A 17,642-nucleotide genomic window follows, 5' to 3' on the forward strand; every position below is an offset into this window, starting at 1 on the left:
CATTTTTATTCGATTTTTCGATTTTTAGAATTTGGCAGTACATCCAACCGGCTTCACTACTGCAGACCATGCGTACAGTGTCGTGTGGGTGAGCGGCATGCTGACGTCTACGTTGTGAACAGAGTGCCCAATGGTGGCAGTGGGGTTATGGTATGGGCATAAGCTACGAACAAGGAAAACAATAGCATTTTATCGATGGCAATTTGAATGCACAGAGAATTTCAGCATGATAATTCATGGTCCTATGTCGCAAGGATCTGTTCACAACTCCTGGAAGCTGGAAATGTCCCAGTTCTTCCGTGGCCTGTATACTCACCAGACATGTCACACATTGAGCATGTTTGGGATGCTCTGGATCAAAGCGTACGACAGCGTGTTCCTTGTTCCAGCGTGTTCCGATATCCAGCAACTTCCCACAGCCATTGAAGAGGATTGGACAATATTCCACATGCCACAATCAACATCCTGATCAACTCTAAGCGAGAAGATGTGTCACGTTGGCATGAAGAGTTCTGGGAGACAGGCGCAGGAATGCGTAATCGTTTTTTTTATTAAGCCACAAATTACAGCGTGCCGTGTAAAGGCACGGTGACGAAGACCAAACAAACACGTACACGAAACACAGGTTGAAACCCAAACATAAGAATGAGGAGTACCTCGGATAAATACACACGCGCACAATGATTAACACACGGGACGAGACCCGTAATAATCTGCGCAATCGACAAGGGCACGAAAGCCCAAAACACACAGCACAGGTACTCGCACGTACCAACGGACATTGTAACAATAATCGACAAGACCATGGTGAACAAAGGGCACATATATACAAATACAATCAGTGGGAATAGGGTCCAGGTGTGCACAATGAAAGTTCCGTAGGGACAAGATGTGTTGCACTGCATGAGGCAAATTAAATCCATAGATTAGGGCCTAATGAATTCATTTCACTTGGCTGATTTCCTTAAGAACTGTAACTCAGTAAAAGCTTAGAAATGATTGCATATTTTGCTTTGATATTTTTCTTCAGTACATATAAAGTATAATATTGGGATGCAAACTCAAATTGTAATACATTCCAATACATTCTGACATGGTACAGGTATGTTATGTTTTTAAGCCCATAAACATGTGTGAAGTGTATAATTTTGTTTCAAAGTAGATCTGTTTAAGACCACCAAAAAAACACTCTGTGTGACCCTGATTTAGCCCACTGCAGTACAATATTAACTTACAAGACAAAGAATGAACAAAGAAATGCCTACTAGGCCAAAGGCCTAGAAGCCTAGGAAATGAGAATTGATCATACAACCTTCCTCCATGGACTGGAAACAGGATAAGAGAAATAACAAAGGCATTTAATTCCATTTATAGCATCTGACGGTGTAACCTTTCAACCCAAAACCAACCACCATAACCTGACCATCAAGGCCCAATCTCCACAGGGTGACACAGCATCTAAGAGCTTGTGTGGGGGATGAGACCAAGGTAAATTAGACTTCTGAGAGGACCATAACATAGTTATTTTGAGTTCACCCTGTACATTAACACAGAGATCAGAGATAGCATCGGAGTTATCCTCATTGAGCAAGATTGAGGTAGATACCAAACATGGATACAATAACATTATTCTATCACTCAATAGTCAGTCCTCTGAATACCGTAACAGAGAGATACATTTTGGCCCCTCAGAGGGGGAAGGGCAGACTAGTCCTTGGGCATTGTCCTTTGTGCTTTCCTTGTGTTCCTGGACCATTTGCCATTTGCTGTCCCGATTTCCGCCGAAGTCGGTCCCTCCCCTTGTTCGGGCGGCGTTCGGCGGTCGATATCACCAGCCTTCTAGCCATCGCCGATCCACTTTTCATTTTCCATTTGTTTTGTCTTTGTTTTACACACCTGGTTTCACTTCCCCAATTACGTGTTCATTATTTAACCCTCTGTTCCCCCATGTTTTTTTGTGAGTGATTGTTTGTATGTTATACGGTACGTTATGTGGGCTTGCTTTATTGTATTGTATTTGCCTATTTTGAGTAAATTACGTTTATTTACTCATATCTGCTGTCCTGTGCCTGACTCCTCTACACAAGCTACACACAGACCTCATTACAGAATCACTCACCTAAACGAATGGAGTAAGCAGGAGCAGATGCCTTCCCTGTGGCGGTAGAAGAGCGCGTCCAGCAGCACGCGACCATTTTGCAACGTCTGGGCACCGCCATGTATCGTGTGCTGCAGACGATGGATCGTTGGGAGAGAGGAGGAGGATTTCCAGCGCCTCCACCAGCCCCAGTATTGTTGACCTCACTGTCCACCCCTCCTTCACCCAGTCCCAGCCGGATTTGGCTCGCGCTCCCGAGGGAGTATGATGGGACAACTGCCGGATGCCAGGGATTCCTACTACAGCAGGAGCTCTACCTGGCGACCGTCCACCCGGCTCCTTCGGGACATGAGAGCGTGTCCGCCCTCGTCTCCTGCCTCTCAGGAAAAACCCTGGAGTGGGCCGAAGCCGTATGGAATGAAGGAGACGCGGCGTTGGACCATTACGCAGAGTTCACTCGCCGCTTTCGGGCAGTTTTCGACCACCCGCCTGAGGGTCGAGCGGCGGGTGAACGACTGTTCCACCTGAGGCAGGGGACGAGGAGCACGCAGGATTTTGCATTGGTCTTCCGGACCCTGGCCGCCAGCGCGGGATGGAACGACAGGGCCCTGATCGATCACTAGCGGTGCAGTCTGCTCGAGGACGTCAGTCGGGAGTCACCACCCTCACGTTGGACCAGCTGGTGGAACTGTCCATCTGGCTGGACAACCTGCTGACTGCCCGAGGACGTCCTGATCGGGGCCTGTCAGTTCCATCCCGCAGCACCTCCGCTCCGACGCCCATGGAGCTGGGAGGTGCTGCACTTTGGGCGACCAGAGGAGGGGCCATTCCCTGCACCATCTGTGGCCGCAGAGGGCACACTGCTGGTCGGTGCTGGGGGGATTCCTCAGGGAGTCGAGGCAGCATGCAGGGCACTATCGTGTCACCCCAGGTGAGTCGGCACCAGGCTCACCCAGAGCCCCCTGTTGCTCACATGTATGTGTTTATCAAATTTCCTAAGTTTTCCCGCATGCCCAGAATAAGGCTCTCGTAGATTCAGGCGCAGCTGGGAATTTTATTGACTGTTCTTTTGCCCATAGTTGAGGGATTCCCCTGGTTCCTGTGGCTATGCCCTTCCCTGTGCACACCCTAGATAGTCAACCATTAGGGTCAGGACTGATTAGGGAGGCCACCGCTCCACTAGTCATGGTTACACAGGAGGGTCACAAGGGGTCTCTTTCTTATTGATACTCCTGCGTTTCCCGTGGTGCTGGGCCTACCCTGGTTGGCCTGTCATGACCCCACTATTTCGTGGGAACAGAGGGCTCTCAAGGGGTGGTCACGAGAGTGCTCAGGGAGGTGTGTAGGGGTTTCCATCGGTGTGACTACGGTGGGAAGTCCAGACTAGGTCTCCACCGTGTGCATCCCCTCAGAATATGCTGATTTGGCTCTCGCCTTCTGTAAGAAGAAGGCGACTCAATTATCACCTCATCGACGGGGGGATTGTGCGATTAATCTCCTGGTAGACGCAGCACTTCTCAGGAGTCACGTGTATCCTCTGTCACAGGAGGAGACGGCGGCTATGAAAACATATGTCTCCGAATCCCTGGGGCAGGGATACATCCGGCCCTCCACTTCACCTGCCTCCTCGAGTTTATTTTTTGTGAAGAAGAAGGATGGAGGTCTGCACCCGTGTATTGACTATCGGGGTATCAATCAGATAACTGTGAGGTACAGCTACCCACTGCCTTTTATCGCCAGTGCGATTGAGTCAATGCATGGGGCGCGCTTCTTCACAAAATTGGATCTCAGGAGCGCTTACAAACTGGTGCGTATCCGGGAGGGGGACGAGTGGAAGACGGCATTTAGTACCACCTCAGGGCACTATGAGTACCTCATCATGCCGTATGGGTTGATGAATGCTCCATCAGTCTTCCAGGCCTTTGTTGACAAGATTTTCCGGGACCTGCACGGGCAGGGTGTAGTGGTGTATATCGATGACATTCTGATATACTCCGCTACACGTGCCGAGCATGTATCCCTGGTGCGCAGGGTGCTTGGTAGACTGTTGGAGCATGACCTGTACGTCAAGGCTGAGAAATGTCTGTTCTTCCAACAGTCCGTCTCCTTCCTAGGGTACCGCATTTCCACTTCAGGGGTGGAGATGGAGAGTGACCGCATTTCAGCTGTGTGTAATTAGCCGACTCCCACCATGGTAAAGGAAGTGCAGCGGTTTCTAGGGTTTGCCAACTACTACCGGAGGTTTATCCGGGGTTTTGGTCAGGTAGCGGCTCCCATTACCTCACTGCTGAAGGGGGGACCGGTGCGACTGCAGTGGTCGGCTGAGGCGGACAGGGCTTTTGGTCACCTGAAGGCTCTGTTTACCTTCGGCTCCTGTGCTAGCTCATCCGGATCGCTCTTTGGCGTTTATAGTGGAGGTGGACGCGTCCGAGGCTGGGATCGGAGCCGTGCTCTCTCAGCGCTCGGGCACGCCACTGAAGCTCCGCCCCTGTGCTTTCTTTTCAAAGAAGCTCAGCCCTGTGGAGCGTAACTATGATGTGGGGGACCCGGAGCTGTTGGCTGTTGTCAAGGCTCTGAAGGCGTGGAGACATTGGCTTGAGGGGGCTAAACACCCTTTTCTCATATGGACTGACCACCGCAATCTGGCGTACATCCAGGTGGCAAGGAGACTGAAACCTCGTCAGGCAAGGTGGGCCATGTTCTTTACTTGTTTTGTTTTCACTCTGTCCTACCGACCAGGTTCCCAGAACGCTAAGGCAGATGCACTGTCCCGGATGTATGACACAGAGGAGCGGTCCATGGATCATACTCCCATACTTCCGGCCTCTTGCCTGGTGGCACGGGTGGTGTGGGAGTTGGACGTGGACATCGAGCGGGCGTTACAAACAGAGCCCACTCCCCCAGTGTCCAGCTGGGCGTCTGTACGTTCCGTCTGCTGTCCGCGACCGTTTGATCTATTGGGCCCACACATCACCCTCCTCTGGTCATCCTGGCATCGGTCGGACGGTGCGTTGCCTTAGAGGGAAGTACTGGTGGTCCACCTTGGCCAAGGACGTGAGGGTTTATGTTTCCTCCTGCTCGGTGTGCGCCCAGTGCAAGGCTCCCAGGCACCTGCCCAGAGGGAAGTTACAACCCCTCCCCGTTCCACAACGGCCGTGGTCGCACCTGTCGGTGGATTTCCTGACGGATCTTCCTCCCTCATAGGGCAACACCACGATCCTGGATCGGTTTTCTAAGTCCTGCTGTCTCCTCCCTTTGCCCGGTCTCCCTACGGCCCTACAGACTGCAGAGGCCCTGTTCACTCACGTCTTCCGGCACTACGGGGTGCCTGAGGACATAGTCTCTGATCGGGGTTCCCAGTTCACGTCCAGATTATGGAGGGTGTTCATGGAACGTCTGGGGGTCTCGGTCAGCCTCACCTCAGGTTTTCACCCCGAGAGTAACGGGCAGGTGGAGAGAGTAAACCAGAATGTGGGTAGGTTTCTGCGGTCATATTGCCAGGACCGGCCAGGGGAGTGGGCAGCGTTCATCCCCTGTGCAGAGATGGCCCAAAACTCACTCCGCCACTCCTCCACTAACCTCTCCCCTTTCCAGTGCGTACTGGGGTATCAGCCGGTTCTGGCACCTTGGCATCAGAGCCAGATCAAAGCTCTTGCGGCGGACGAATGGTTTAAGCGCTCGGAGGAGACCTGGGACGCTGCTCATGTGCATCTGCAATGGGCCGTGAGGCGACAGAAGGCGAGCGCCGACCGCCACCACAGTGGCTGGCTCTTGACCCGAAACCTGCCTCTCCGCCTGCTGGAAGCTGGGTCCGCGGGGCCATTCAAAGTCCCGAGGAGACTTAACGAGGTATGCTAGAGGTTTACAGCTTCCCCCAGATTACCGTATTAATCCCTTGTTCCATGTGTCTCTCCTCAGGCCGGTGGTGGCTGGTCCACTCCAGGAGTCTGAGGTGCTGGAGGTTCCTCCACCCCCTCTGGACATCGAGGGGGTCCCGGCGTATGCTGTTCAAGCCATCCTACATTTTTCTTTTTTTTTGTCATTTAGCAGACACTCTTATCCAGAGTGACTTACAGTAGTGAATGCATACATTTCATACAATTTCATACATTTTTTTTTCTGTGCTGGCCCCCCGTGGGAATCGAACCCACAACCCTGGTGTTGCAAACACCATGCTCTACCAACTGAGCTACAGGGAAGGCTAGACTCGAGGCGTCGGGCGAGGGGCCTTCAGTACCTCGTGGACTTGGAGGGGTATGATCCGGAGGAGAGATGCTGGGTGCCGGTGGAGGACGTCCTGGACCCTTCGTTGCTGCGGGAGTTCCACCGTCTCCACCCGGATCGCCCTGCGCCTCGTCCTCCAGGTCGTCCCCGATGACGGTGTCGGCGCGCTACTGGAGCCGCGCGTCAAGGGAGGGGTACTGTCACTACTTCCGCCAAAGTCGGTCCCTCTCCTTGTTCGGGCGGCGTTTGGCGGTCGACATCACCGGCCTTCTAGCCATCGCCGATCCACTTTTCATTTTCCATTTGTTTTGTCTTTGTTTTACACACCTGGTTTCACTTCCCCAATTACTTGTTCATTATTTAACCCTCTGTTCCCCCATGTTTTTTTGTATGTTATACGGTCCGTTATGTGGGCTTTCTTTATTGTATTTGCCTATTTTGAGTAAATTACGTTTATTTACTCATATCTGCTGTCCTGTGCCTGACTCCTCTACACAAGCTACACACAGACATCATTACATTTGCCATGAAGCTCATTTGCCATGAAGCTCCAGGTGACAGAGAGCACATAAATTACAGTTGGTAAGAATTGGTAAGAAACAGAATTGGTAACAAACAAGCTTACCTTTAATTTTTGCCCAGCCTCTTCTAGTACCGATTGTCCTCCAAAATATGTTCCTTAAGTGTGAATTCCTGTTCGGGATGCCAATTTATAATAACAATATCTTAATACGCAATAAACATATTTATCAATCAAAAGAGCCCAAACTCAGAGTGAAGTTGAAAATGTTTACTCAGCGAAGATGTACCAGCTGAATGCATACATTCAATACAGCACAGTGTTCACGTATACCCTTAGCGCTCACCCCTCCCTTCCACAAAGATGTACTTCAGTACTTTTCCATCACTCAGGACTTCTCCGTGCTCCTCCTGTCATATCTCAGGACTTCTTATCAGTCAGGAGACACTTTGAGTTATTTGAAGTACACATTATTCCTACAGTCCACTACAGTCCATACACAAAGAGCTTAAACCTAATACTACGTTCAGTCTGTTAATACTAAGATGATATGATATAAAACAGAAAATATATAAAAGGGTAATATAAAACAGTAATTTACAATCTCTCACTTTTCTAGGGCTTGATTGGTAACTCAACTGTGTTATTTTCTGATGCATTTCCAAAAACCTTCCAAATAAACCAGTCAGCAGAGTGCCAGCCATGCACCAATAAACAATTTGCAAGTGATAAATGTTTAATGTGAGGCATCATAGAGGCTTGTCTGAGGATGCTATTGTTATGTCTTCCTTGTTTCTCTGTCTACATTGCAATAAGCCAAATTGAGATGTCAAAGATAAATAAAAACAGATTGAGAAGCAAAGTTAACTGTGTGACCATCCTTTGAAATGATTTATGGCTTAGCAAGTATTTGGATATTCTTCTTTGAAAATACTAACCCATTCATAGACACTAACTACCTTTAGCGCCTATTGACGATAGTATCTTCTGGCCAGGGGAGTTTTGTTGAGTCCGACGCTCGTTCGGAATGTTAAAACACATCACTTGCAGAATATTTTTGGAAACATAATAATCATTTTCAAAAGGTTAAATGACTACACACCTTTACAGGGTTAGGGTTAATATTCCCACACGGCAATATCTCCATGTTACACTGCTTGTTTACAGAAGACAGAAGGAATAAATAAGTGGCCACCTTTGATAATAAGTTATGTAACGTGCTCCAAACACCTGTGTGTAAGCGTAACAGGGGACTTATAGTAAGTGTCTCTTTTTCATTTGGAAGATTATTTCTCACCGATATGAAATATTAAGAGGTATATCAGCATATGTTTCGAAATCCGTTTAGCAAGCGATGATTATTGATGTTTATACACGTTAAAACACAGCGTCAAGATTGTAATTCAACGTAGCTAGCCATGGGCGAACTTAACCTCTGAAAACCCTACGGATAAGAAGGGTTATGAGTAGTTGAATATTGGAATGTATTTGGAAATAAACTTGGAAAGTATTTAAATATTAAAATACTCCATGCTTTTGAACCCAGATCTGTATTTGGAAATAAGTATTTGAAAATCGTTTTGGATATTCATAGGAAGTTTTTGAAAATAGAAGTAGCTGATTTGCCAAATTATTTGAAAATACTGAAATAGACAGAAAATAAGTATTTAAATAACAAATACCTAAATACGGATTTATTTGAACCCAGGTCTGCTTTACTTAAGTGTTTGTATGTTTTTCTACAATACCACCCACCCACCATACATCCAGTATAGTATTGTAGATACAAATTAGGACTTCTCTGTGATGGGAAGTGAAGAGTGAAAAGCAGGTATAGGTGCACTGCTATATAACATTCCTAGCCTTCACAAATGCATGATCCCATTCCCAATAAACACACCAGCAGCAGTCCATGTCTATAAAATGTCCATGTTATGAATGACTGCTGTCTTCATTTTAATTACTGCAATTATAATAATACATTTGACAGTTCTGCTACTCATGCCTTATCTTTACATTAGGTTACATTTTAAGCGTAATTTATCCAGTGAGCATGAAATGAGCACTAGTGGGTCAGTGATAGTGCCTTTCGATCAGAGGAGGCTCCTCAGAGGAGGAAGGGGAGGACCATCCTCCTCTGTGAATTTCATAAAAATAAAAATAGTGAAACATTAAGAAAGTTATCCTTTTTAGATAAAACTATACTAAGTATATTCACGTAACCAAATAATTGATTAATACACACTGTTATGGAATGAAGGTTTATAGTAGCCTCAACAGCACCATGGTGTAGCTGGATGAAAGCTAGTTTCCATCCTCCTCTGGGTACATTGACTTCAATACAAAACCTAGGAGGCTCATGGTTCTCACCCCCTTCCATAGACTTACACAGTAATTAAGAAAACTTCCGGAGGACATCCTCCAACCTATCAGAGCACTTGCAGAATGAACTGACATGTTGTCCACCCAATCAAATGATCAGAGAATGAATCTAGTACTGAAAGCATAAGCTACAGCTAGCTAGCACTGCAGTGCATAACATGTGGTGAGTAGTTGAGAGAGAAAGACAATAGATGAACAGTTTATTATTAAGGCGCAAGTGAGAGAGAAAGAGAGAGAGAGAGCTACATGTTGTTGTATTTTTTCACTTTCACTTGGCTAGCGACTGCAGCGAGCTAGTTTAGCCTACTCAAACAACTGGCTCAAACAGCAAGGGATGCTATAGCTGGCTGACTATGGCTATCCGTCACTGGAACTCTTCCAAGTCAAGGAAAGCTTTTGTTTTAATTAATGCCACCGGAGCCCGCCAGTGTAATTGCTAAACTGCTTGCTGGCTGTACACTGTACTGCATGATTGTAGCGGGTTTACTAACGCGTTAGTTCTAGTAGCTATGTTGACTATGACGTTAGCTAATATGGTGAAAACGATGTAGGCTGTGTGTAGTGGTTATCGGTTATGATATGAAGGTTTGGAAAGGTATTTTCGCCTGGTCACAGACAGTTGATGCATTGTGCATTGAAGTCCACAAGCGAAGGGAAAAGGTGAGAGGAGGAGAACGTGTAGATGCTAGAAGGAATTATACAAGCAAAGTGATCATGCTATTTGTATGTAGCTGCTATGAAAGTTAACTGTGTTTGGGTGTGAACAGAGGTGTATTCACATTTTAGCCGATTGTGTTGAAAAACGTTTCTTAAACGGAAGCAAATGGGAATGAAACGGGGATAAACATACCTGAATTCATACAATAGAAACACTTGTTTGCAACTGTTGGACCAATGATTACACCCTAGATCAGCTAGATGCAGGCAAGAGTGTGTATGGCGGTATTGAATGTGTCACTGTCTGTCACCTTGATTACAAAAAATGTTCCTCTCGACCTGTGCACCTACGTTGTAAACTTCATTCATTGGCTAGGTTGTAGCAACCTCATAATGGGTATAGGGAAAATTAGAGTATCATGTAACAGCCTAAATCTATCTGTGTTACATTGAGATGGTTGAATGGAATATAAATGATAGTCGCCCAATATGCTTTAATAGAAATAAGGCCATGCTCATTAGAAAAATTATCATCCTCCCTTGTCTGCTTTCCATGTTACTTGGATGTACTATACCAAGCACGTAAATTACAGTATCTGTGTTTTGCAAGTACTGCATTCATAAATTATGTAGATACAGCTTTTAATTTTCTAATCATTAAATACAGAAAACATTTCATTTCAACTTGGCACACCATTAGGTTGATGTACATATCAATCAATAATTTTCTATGTGTGGGGCTTCATGCGTCAAGAGTCAGCGTTGTTTTAAGGGCTCATTATGGGCACAGTATCACCTGAATTGCTCCACAATCTCTTCTTATGTGATTATTTACATTTATCAACATCCACAATCATAGATCTTCTGACATCCAGGTAGCATTTGCTCTATGAGATTATAGCCATAGGAAATTATTGCTATAAGCAGTAGGTTCACGTAGGATATTCCTGTCACGACTTCCGCCGAAGTCGGCTCCTCTTCTTGTTCGGGCGGCGTTCGGGCGGTCGACGTCACCGTCTTTCTAGCCATCGCCTCTCCATTTTTCATGTATCCATTTGTTTTGTCTTGTTCTCTGCACACCTGGTTTTCATTCCCCAATCACACTACATGTATTTATTCCTCTGTTCCCCCTCATGTCTTTGTGTAAGATTGTTTGTGTGTTACGTGTTTTTGTACGCACTAAGCTTGCGTACGTTTTCTCTCATGTTATTTCACGAAGCCAGGTTATATACATTTGATGGTTGTGACTATTTTTGCGCTTTTTACACTTTGCCTTGTTGGTTGGAGGTTTATAGACACAGCTGCGTCCCTCTGTATATTCTCTCCTGCAGAAATAAAGTGTGCGCCTGTTCACAATTCTCTGCTCTCCTGCACCTGACTTCAGCACAAGTACGCAGACGCCTGACAATTCACTCTATCGCTACATCCCTCAACATGGTTTTGTTTATTAAGAATGACAGCAGAAATGCATGTAGCTATAAATAACAGTCAGTGAGATATAGTGGATATTGCTCTGCGGGTTCTCTCTCTGTAGTAAATTTCAAAGGAAATATATAACTTATACCATGAAAACACCCACATCTGTGTTGTACGGTATAGCTAAACATGCTTCCAGGCTATCAGCGTATAAATCAAATATCCAATGTTTCCAAGGTAAATTGATTGTCCTTGTATGAATTACAAGGGTGTTACAACTATTTGTTCTGGGTAGTTGAGGGCCACTCAACAAATGAACAATTGATAAGTATTTAATGTTGCTAATTGGAGAGAAAAACTATGTGGACCTTGAGACCACATCTGAGGCCTTGACTTACATTATGACCAGTTGTGTACTGTAGTTTAGACCCATGCATATGCCTCCCATTCTCCCCTGCACTAAGTTTAGGAGTCATGTTGGTAAAACTTGTTTTACATAATTAGCCATGCTGTACAGTTTAGCCAAGCTGTAGCCTGTCTCTAGCAAGCTTGCTTGCCGGCTAAATTAGCTTTTAGCTTGAAACCTATGAAAATTGTGCTTTTAGCATGCAGCGTAATCTTACCCTAGAATTTACATTATGCCAAGCCAGCACAATACAGTTAGATTTATGCTAGAGAAATTCAATTACTGGTCACTGCACTACAGTGTCTATGTCTTTTGAGAAGGCTGGCCTTACACTTCACTATCAAGTCACTAGCTAACACAGCTTTGGGCATGTCCCTCAACACTAGGCTACTGGGGGATACACCAGATAGCTAGGCTTCAACCTCACATACATAAACTCAACGTGCTACTTCTATGCTACCAAGCTTGGACCCTTGCATTGCTGGAAGTCCAGGAGTAGGCTAGCTGAGACTTCTCAACTCCACAATATATACATCACATCTCAATGGAATTGAGTGGCGACAAGTTTGGCATTTCCAGCCCTCCGTTGAATTTCGTAATCCTAATGAGGCCCTCGAGCCAAAAGGTTTGCCCACGCCTGCTGTCAGTGTAGCTTTATTCACATTTACATTTTATATTATGAAGTCTATACTACAGGTCTTTTCGACACCACGGTCTGTCATGTTCTGTTCATCAGGCCATTTGCTAACAAATCTGCTAACAACTGCACTCAGCCAAGACACAATTTCTAAAATGCTGCATCCTGCTTGGTGTTTGACAACAATGACATTTATGTAGACAATGCATTAGCTATCTTTACTGACAACACATACACTATATATACAAAAGTATGTGGACACCCCTTAAAATTAGTTGATTCGGCTATTTCAGCCACACTGGTTGCTGACAGGTGTGTAAAATCGAGCACACAGCCATGTAATCTCCATAGACAAACATTGGCAGTAGAATGGCCTCACAGAAGAGCTCACTGACTTTCAACATGGCACCGTCATAGGATGCCACTTTTCCAACAAGCCAGTTCGTCTAATTTCTGCCCTGCTACAGCTTCCCCGGTCAACTGTAAGTGCTGTTATTGTGAATTGGAAATGTCTAGGAGCGGCAATGGCTCAGCCGTGAAGTGGTAGGCCACACATGCTCACAGAACAGGACTGCGCTGAAGCACGTAAAACTCATCAGTCCTCGGTTGCAACACTCACTACCGAGTTCCAAACTGCCTCTGGAAGCAACATCAGCACAAGAACTGTTCGTCGGGAGCTTCATGAAATGGGTTTCAATGGCCGAGCAGCCGAACACAAGTCTAAGATCACCATGCGCAATGCCAAGCGTCAGCTGGAGTGGTGTAAAGCTCACTGCCATTGGACTTTGGAGCAGTGGAAACACGTTCTCTGGAGTGATAAATCACACTTCACCATCTGGCAGTCCGATGGACGAATCTGGGTTTGGCGGATGTCAGGAGAACGGTGCTTGCCCCAATGCATAGTTCAAACTGTTAAGTTTGGTGGATAAGGAATAATGGTCTGGGGCTGTTTTTCATGGTTTGGGCTATGCCCCTTAGTTCCAGTGAAGGGAAATCTTAACGCTACAGCGTACAATGCCATTCTAGATGATGCTGTGCTTACAGCTTTGTGGCAACAGTTTGGGGAAGGCCATTTCCTGTTTCAGCATGACAATGCCCCAATGCACAAAGCAAGGTACTGTACATACAGAAATGGTTTGTCGAGATCGGTGTGGACAGAGCCTTGACAACCCTATCGAACACATTTGGGATGGATTGTAATGCCGACTGCGACCCAGGCCTAATCGTTTAACATCAGTGCCCGACCTCACTAATGCTCTTGTGACTGAATGGAAGCAAGTCCCCGCAGCAATGTTCCAACATCTAGTGGACAGCCTTCCAAGAAGAGTGGAGGCTGTTATAGCAGCAAAGGGGGGACCAACTCCATATTAATGACCATGATTTTGGAATGAGATGTTTGACAAACAGGTATCCACATACTTTTGGTCATCTAGTGTAGCAGGTTACAGTGAGAGTAAAACATTATGGGACCACCATGAATTCCCCACATAATGGTCAAATGGGATTAGCCCAGACATGTCTTTCATAAGACTCAACTCCCAGTGTTTGAGATCTGCAAAACCTAGCAGGTGGTTTTTGCTCTCCACAAAGAATCTCACGTGACTTTGCTTCCGGTAGAGGAAAGGAGGAAAGACCACCCCATGTGGTGTTTTAGTAAGGCTCAGGAGATGATGGTGAGAATGATTGCTCATTACTTATTATAGGATTAGCAGTGGCCAGAGAATGACTCAAGGGAGGGATTGACGTGAGTCTGGCACATTGAAATCCCCACTGCATAAAGAATTAGTGAAGAGGTATCTAGCTAGCCCATTTAGTTTTAAACCTCCCCCCTCTGGATCAAATGGAACTCAGGAGAATTGCTTTGGCATTTCAAATGGAGGGAATTATACATACATTTAGCATGGATCTGTCTAATCATAAAGTAATGAGCAGCAGCTGACAAATGCACTGCATTACATTTTAGAATAGAATTCTATACAAATCAGCACTTGCAGAAACTACAGCTCTTCCTCTACTTATTAGGTAGACATTTCTTGCAGAAACACCACATATTTTCCAGTTCTTCAGCCAGCTACACCTAGTGAGGCACTAACATACAATAGCTAATTGCTAGACTGCAGTGAACTGAACTTGTTTCTACAGGATTTCACTCTCCTGTTTAGTTCCATCTTAGAGCTGGAGCTATGAGTGGCTATGAGAGGTCCAATTGTAATTTGATAGATACATACATTGGTGATAATAAAAGAACAACACTGCTCATTAAAGCTCAAACAATAAAACCATTTAACATGTGGTGGCAGGGCTTTCGCAGTCCCCTGGCCATATAGAGAGGCTCTAAAGTACCGTGAATGAAACATAAATTAACTCACACTTTTTCACATCAGCAGTGCTCACCACAGGCAAAAGCAGCTTCAGAAGATCCAACAGCAGAGGTAGTAGCAGCACAAACAGTGAACCCCATCTGTCTACTGGAGCTCAGTGGTGTCATCTCCCAATCCGCCAGGTTGCTGCAGCTCTGGGGTGGGGCTCTACAGTAAGTGGCTGACTTTTTTCTTGTTCTCTCTCTCTCTCTCTCTCTCTCTCTCCCTCTCTCCAGATGTTGATCATCCTTAAATCTTCCCCAAATTGGATACCAGCCCTTTTGTGTGTATTTAATTAGTATTTGCGAGTTTACAGTGACTTTTTTTTACTCATCCTTGTTTTCTTAATTGATTTGTTATAGACTCCTCCCCCTCTGCTCAGAATGACTCCCTGCATGCTTTCGTCTAACCTCTCTGTCGCCTGCACAGGACTGGATGCCACAGATGCTTGATGATAACAGACAATGAGGAACGACTGTCAAATGAACAAACAAACAAACAAACGTACCAGCGGCAGATGAGCAACTGATGTATGGTTGGCATGAATGCTTGTGAACCAGATATTGTTTTATTAAACACTTAACCTGTATAATCTTGTCTGTGTGGCAGGCTGGGATCTCAAAGAAACCTGTTTTTGACACTTGGCGTAGTCAGCAGTATCCCAGCACCCAACACACTTTTAATTTGCTGTTACTCTGTTCTTTATTTTTTCTTTATTTTACTTGTATTATTTATCCTGATTCGTAATGTCTTTTTTATTTTTGTTTTTACCTTTATTTAACTAGGCAAGTCAGTTAAGAACACATTCTTATTTTCAATGACAGCCAAGGAACAGTGGGTTAACTGCCTTGTTCAGGGGCAGAGCAACAGATTTTTACCTTGTCAGCTCAGGGATTTGATCTTGCAACCATTCTAACCACTAGGCTACCTGCCTTCATGTACATATCTACCTCAAACACCTCTTACCTCTGCACATTGATCTGGTACTGGTACTCCCTGTTCTGTATATAGCTTCATTCTTGTGTATTTCATTTTATTGTTATTTTACTTATTTTATTTTTCAATTCTGCTTTGTTGGGAAGGGCTCGTAAACATAAAGTCTACACCAGTTGTATTCGGCGCATGTGTAAAATACAATTTGATTCAGAATTTGATTTGATTTAGATTTCTAGATGCCTGGTAGCAGTATTTTAGGCCTAAGCAAAACTAATTGTAGGCGTATTTTAGTGGAGGGAAATGTCAGCGGTGCTAACCAGTTATTTGTGAATTTTAATAAACCTTTTTTGTGTGATATTCTTAGTTTGAATTGCAGTAACTATTGTGCTTAATTGTACTATGTGTGATCGCTTTTGGTTTCCTTTTCTCTTTGTGTTTTATAATTTATTTATTTTCTTCTCCTTTTTGTCTGGTCTCCTTGGAGACTGACTTAACCCTGGCTGGGCGCACCTGTGTGCAATCACTTTAACGAGCAATGGATTGCTGAAAAGGGAGCAGAGAGCTCAGTTCCAAAGGCGCTACTACTGTGGAAACACAACTGCCACAGAGCTGCAGCTGCTGCCATGGAGCTCTTCTCCCACCATTACAGCTGCCTGGACCCAGAGGGAGAGCACAGAGCTGGACTGAAAGATGTGCTACGACGCAGAGATGCTGCTGCAAAGCACGTCACTTTCCAGATGGGGACGAACGATTACCTGTATGAGTGAGACTGAATGATAAGGCGAGAATGGCCTACTCCTTACCCTTGCTCTCTTCCACTCATCTGTGTGTTCAGTATCCATTGAAGTGGCGGGCGGCCAAATTCAGCATTGGTGTGGGAGTTGGGCGGCAGTGGCAATGCCCAAATGGACCCGTACCGAGCCACGACAACAATGCCGCCTACCAGGACAAATGGACTGTTTTGATTGTACTGTACTATCTGTTGGCCTTTGTCTTGTAAATGTTTTGGGTGGTTCTGTGTTGTGTTGCCTGTAATATAATGTGAATGTCCAGTCAGTACTTTTCTAGATAAGTTATTTTAATGCACGCCTCACCAGAATGCCTCAACAAAGCTGCTCTACGAAATCCCAAAACACTGTTGTGCAATACTGACAATTCCCCCTTTAACTTTAACACACGTTTTACTTTTAACACCTTCTACAAGTTAGTGTAACCATAATGAAAACAACCATACTTCAGAATAGCGATAAACATAAACAATGTTACAGTAAAGGTTTTTCAAAGAACACTAAAGCAACGCAACATTTCAACGCCCCCCCCCCCCCGACAGTCTATTGACCTGTAGTGTCTCTTTCCAATGTCTCTTGGTTTCTATAGTTGTTCTTTACAGGTACAGTACAGTCTGACAACTGGTTTGTTAACCCTACCAGACCTGGTAAGTAACAGTTCTTGACCACTAGTCTGTGCTCTCACTCAAGGTAGGTGAAACAGTCTCTTGTTGACCATTGTCTGAAAGTACACTATTTTATTTTCTTTCAGGAGAGGCAGGTGTAATGCCTTTAGTTGGGGTAGGCACTGCCTGGAGGTGGCGACGGTTACGTAGTGTTCCTCCTTTCTGCATCTCGATGTCGTAAGACCTGGTTGTGGTGCTTTCACCTGTTACCATTGCAGGTGTAGTCCACTCTTTTTGGTGATCGAGCATAGTGAGCATGGTTTCTCCCGGCAGTAGCAACAGTAATGGTCTCGCTTGTCACGACTTCCGCCGAAGTCGGTCCCTCTCCTTGTTCGGGCGGCGATCGACGTCACCGGCCTTCTAGCCATCGCCGATCCACTTTTCATTTTCCATTTGTTTTGTCTTTGTCTTCCACACCTGGTTTCAATTCCCCAGTTACTTGTTCATTATTTAACCCTCTGTTCCCCCATGTTTGTTTGAGTAATTGTTCATTGTAAATCGGTCCATTATTGTGGGCTCGCTATATTGCTTTGTGTTTGTGTAGTTTGAGTAA

The 17,642-nt window shown here is 45.4% G+C and overlaps 1 protein-coding gene across 4 annotated transcripts in view; it reads right to left on the bottom strand.

Annotated features, from left to right (window-relative positions):
* LOC115169735 (cadherin-18) overlaps positions 1-17,642 on the bottom strand; it is a 90,429-nt gene that overhangs the window by 59,711 nt on the left and 13,076 nt on the right. For 2 of the 4 annotated variants that reach the window (XM_029725650.1, XM_029725648.1), the window contains exon 1: positions 14,710-14,823. The exons of 1 other annotated variant lie outside the window; for it this stretch is intronic. The gene's annotated coding sequence lies outside the window, so the exon portion shown is untranslated. Of the gene's footprint in view, positions 1-14,709; positions 14,824-17,642 lie in introns of those variants that run through there. One more of the 4 variants, XM_029725651.1, reaches the window with a different exon arrangement.

Source organism: Salmo trutta, chromosome 31 (assembly GCF_901001165.1).
Source record: "Salmo trutta chromosome 31, fSalTru1.1, whole genome shotgun sequence".
In the NCBI taxonomy this organism is placed as follows: domain Eukaryota; kingdom Metazoa; phylum Chordata; class Actinopteri; order Salmoniformes; family Salmonidae; genus Salmo; species Salmo trutta.